Raw genomic sequence first — 4,915 nt, forward strand, 5'->3', positions numbered from 1 at the left:
TTTAGTGAGAAAGCCCACTAATTAAAAAAAAACTTAACAAATCTTTCTTGAAAATATTGTAAATCTCATTAAATATACGGTTAGATAAATTTTGTAAATCTCGCAAATTATTAGTATTAGAGCATTCACAACTAAACCATCAAATTATGTGAGTTTTTATAATTTAAAAAGTAGTTTAGGGTGTTGTGAGTAGATGCAAGAAAAAATACATCAATTTTTCTGTATATTTGAAAAGCTACTGGTCACCCCTTACAATTTTTTAATATTTGTTGAAAATTGTTGTAAGTGAAAGAGAGAGAAAAGACAATGATAAATGTATAAAAAATATTATTTAACTGAAAAGGAGAGAAAAAATGCATGCTTTTTAATCTATACTATATAATAAATAAAGGTTCTTAATGACACATTACATCACACAAGATAGTTTTTTATAAAATTTTCTCACGTCTCTCTCTTATTAAATACATTTCCCTTTTTATTAATAGTTTTATATTTAACTTTTTTTCCTTCTTAATCAATTATTTTCTCTTTTTAATAACTATTTTTTAATTTCAAAATTTAATACAAACATAAATATATTATTTAGTTTTATATAAATATGTTGTTTTAGTTATTAAGCTTTTATAAGTAACAAATTTTCACACTAATTTAAATAAAATAATTAACTTCAAATAAAGAAATTTTAACTTTATATTTGTTTTGCAATAAAGATTAATAAAAACTAAAGTCAATCACTGTAGATGGTTTGATTTGTTTTTAGACAACTTGTTTTAACGCATGGTAAGTTATGTGTTTAATTATCGAAAGTAGAAATAAAAAACAAAATGAAACTACTAATTTTGATATGTAGGTTAAAATTACAAATATTGTATACAAAAAATATTTAGAGATTTATGAATTTTCAACAACTTTTTATTTTCATATTGTGTAATATGTAATTTATTCTACCATATATTATATCTTTATATTATTTGAACACATTTACATTGTGTTATTATCTAAACAAACTTATTTATTCTAGCTCATGTTTTACATGGATCTTAATGCCATATGCTATTACACATAAGTGATCCTTACAAAATTTTCTCATTTCTCTCATGTTAAATATATATTTCTTTTGCTAAAATGTTTCATGAATTTTGCCATTATAATTCTTTGTTATTTTGGATGCTGGTAATTAAATACAACATGTTTCTTACATTAGCAGGTCCTCTATCTGGATGTCTTAAGCAATATAGATGAACAAGGTACCTGAGATTCTTGGACATGTTTCTTACATCCTTGGGTACTTTAATTCTTATTTTCCTCATATGAATTAAACCACGCTTAATGTTATTTTTCACTTATTCTTATTACATTGTTACTTTAATTTTCAGTTGTTGCATACATGCATGTGTAACCCCTAATTTATGTAACTCTAATTTGACGTGTAAATTCGACCTTCCTACTGCGTTTATAATATACTTTTTTCAGGAACTCGAAACATTTAGCGGTTGGGGCTGTAGCTTTAGGCTTTTTTCTCATAGTTGGAGCCATTTAAAAGAAAGTGCAAGATGCGGATGACCCACAGGTTTTTCTTAAATCTGATTTTTACTGCTACACTCATACCAGGTGTAATTAAGCTGGTTCTTGGTGTTTTCGGGTAAACTTATTGACACGCAAAGTTTAGTTTTTTTGGTGGATACGTGACTAACTACCTAATTATTTTTTAACTATGTGTTTTATAATGTAAACAAGTTAGGGATCTTTGTATATTTTTTTCACATTCTATGATCACTGGATTCATGGGTGGGACAGCAACAGTCATCTGCCATCATCTACTTAAAAGGTATTCTTCGTTTTAAGAATTTTACTACAAATACTGATGTTATTTATCTGTTACAAAGGCCATCGTTAAGTATAAACATGAGCTATAATACTACATATTGATATGCATATATAGTGTGTTATGCTACATATGTGTGAATGTTAAAAGTTAAAAACTAAAAGGCAATGAAACGGGCAGGTCGAGTGGAGCAACGGTTCAAATTAGATGGCTTTTCCATACGGATCGAATGTTAGAAGCTTTTTTGTTTCAGTTCCTTTGGTCCATAACATTATTGAAGTTATATATAGCTTCTAAAATTTGTCCACTATTTATTTAACGAAACTTCAAATCTCTTGGCTAAAATGTTTTATTCTTAAATGAGTTGTAAGTGATTTAAAGTAGTTAAGAGAGGAATTGAATTGACTCTCACGTGCTTTTTTAAGTCAAATAAAATGACCAGCAAGTAATTATAAATATGATCAAGGGGTGTGAATTGTTTGATCATTGAAAGTTTTGTTTTAATTTGTTTTAACACATAATTAAATAATGAAAAATGTCTATTCATGTTTTCAGGAGTCCGAAGAAAGAAAGATGTGTGGTGCTGGAGATTTTGAGATTTAAATTGGTAAATTTGTATAACTGTATTGTGTTATACTGTTAGCAAAGGTTTGTTATTTTTCAACACTTCATCATTTGATCTTACTACAGAAAGACACTAAATGAATATATGAAGCAACAGGACACAACTTTTTTAGTTTTACCTAAATTGTAATGATGCTTTAATTTTGTTTACATAAAAATTTCTTGAAGTGCCATAAGTTAATTCCCGATTAAAACAAAAATAATTAAGCAAATGACTGCTACATGCTACACCTAGGCTCTTGCATTGACAACTGTTTCACCTCACTTACCAAATACATATCTTGATCATGGAATTGATATTGATTTCTAAGACGGTTGAATTGGTGAATCTGAATACGATTGGTCTATTTGTTCCTGTCAGCGAACCTTTTTTGTATACGAGTCTTTTTAGTTGTTTTTATATCTTATCTTCATTCACAAAATTAGCTTCACTCCATGCGTTGTCATTATAACCCACTGACCCGTTATGAAAACTAAAAAGAAATAGATTTTTTTATTTCTATTTTTTCCCTTTTATATAGTATGTATTTTGGTTTAATTGCAGATGAGCCACACTCAAGTAGTTTATTTGGGGGATTATAACCACAACCGAAAATACTCTAACGTAACAATCTCATTATTCATATTCAATTGCCACTTATCTTACTTTTATCTCAAGTACAAAAGTATTGTTGGCGTACGAAGTGATGGCATGCTTATGGTGGATTATGCAAAAGATTCCTAAAGACGATCTAGAATTGGGTCAGCTACGTGGATAGAGAGAGATGAAAAGTGTTGTTTTATAGAAGGGTGGAATCGTAAAGAGACATCCGAGATGAAAAGTTAGATTGAAGAATTGATTGAAGCAACAACGAGCACACTAAGCTAAGATAAGCAAGATCTCTATAATTGCTTCAAATTTGGATATAACCGTTTCAAAGTCTGATATTTTGTGTAACGTATAATTGTTTAGGCTCATAAACTTTGACTCAGATTGCTTTATTCTTTGTGAATGTCAAAAAATTTGGCATTTTTGTTTGAGCAGTCTCAAATAGATGTTTGTTAGTGGCTTGATTTTAAAACTTCTGTTACTGATTACATGTTGATGATTGATCAATCCAGTGTCTATTTTGGTTTATGGATTTTCATATTTATTGTTTAATTACCTGTTAATTGTCAACTCATTAAACATTAACAAACTGTAAAATAAACAAATCTATAATCATAATTTGCAGTTCTTTGAAGGACCCCTTGACTACTTGGGTAGCCTAAAGCAGCTATACAGCCTTTCCAAATCAGCGAAAACAAGGTCGTTTTGGTGATAGAGTCCTGAAAGGCGTTTCGTTATCGGGCCTGTATCCTATGAACCAACTTCTGGTTATTCTTTTTATGGAAAATTGTCCTTTGTTGTCTTTGGTAAGTGAACCTTCACTTTGTTTAACCTAATTTTTACTCTACTTATTATGATTTTATGAGATGAGTTTATTTTTTATAATTTGTTTACTATTTTATGGCCACGGCAACTCATGGTTTTCCATCACGGTACTTCAACTCATGCAGCTATGAAGATTTGGCAGCACACGCTAACGTGATCAACTACTAACAGGTACGTGAACATATTACAAGATAATCAGTACGTTCAATTGTCACTATGCTAACTTGGTATACCTAACAGATTATGCTGCAGGTATTTAAATTCACCTCTCTCGCTTTTTCGTGAAGTTTACGTCGCTTGAGTTCTGCTCTGTTTATTTTGTTTTCGTACACATCATTAGGACTACACATTAGGTCATTTGCCTTATCTTTTGTTGTATTAATTTGTTATAATTAGTTTACTTTTAGTCCACATATTTAGGAGTGTGCCCTGTACCTTTCATGTTTATTTTTGTTGTTTGATGGGCCATGTGGATTATGAGATAACAATAGAGGCTCTTTCAGTAGGTAATCACCAACAATTACCTTTTTATGTATATATATTTGAAGCTTTACTATTGAATCGAGAATTGGATTAGTTAGTAACAAATGTCAAACGTACATCAACTCATGACAGTTTTGCTTCATGGTGTTATGAAGCTCACATTCGGTGACAATAAGGGGGGTGGTAGCAATATTATAATCAATCAAAGCCTTAAGCGATTGCCATCTACAACAAGAGGAAAATATGGCAAGTTATATCATGTCTATAAATTTATTTATTGCATTGTAATATTACTGTATGAAGTAAATGTATTGTCTCTCCACAATATAGGCACTACCTTATGCAGACTCTTTTGGTGTTAAAGCACAAAAGAGGTTTCAAGAGGTGTGTGTTGTTTTTGGCGACGCTCTCAACTGGATGCTTACTGGTCGTCTTTGTTGTATTTTTATTTAAAATTTTGTCATGTATAACATTTTGAGCATTCAAACGTGTAATGTATTGAATACTATGTACGCGTTGTTTTTCCATTGGATTTCAACAATCCTCGGCCCGCAGCAACGCGCGGGTAC

The sequence above is a fragment of the Bidens hawaiensis genome, unplaced genomic scaffold, assembly GCF_021521415.1.
Source record: "Bidens hawaiensis isolate Kalapana, Puna unplaced genomic scaffold, B.hawaiensis_p1.1 tig00054253_1, whole genome shotgun sequence".
NCBI lineage: Eukaryota > Viridiplantae > Streptophyta > Magnoliopsida > Asterales > Asteraceae > Bidens > Bidens hawaiensis.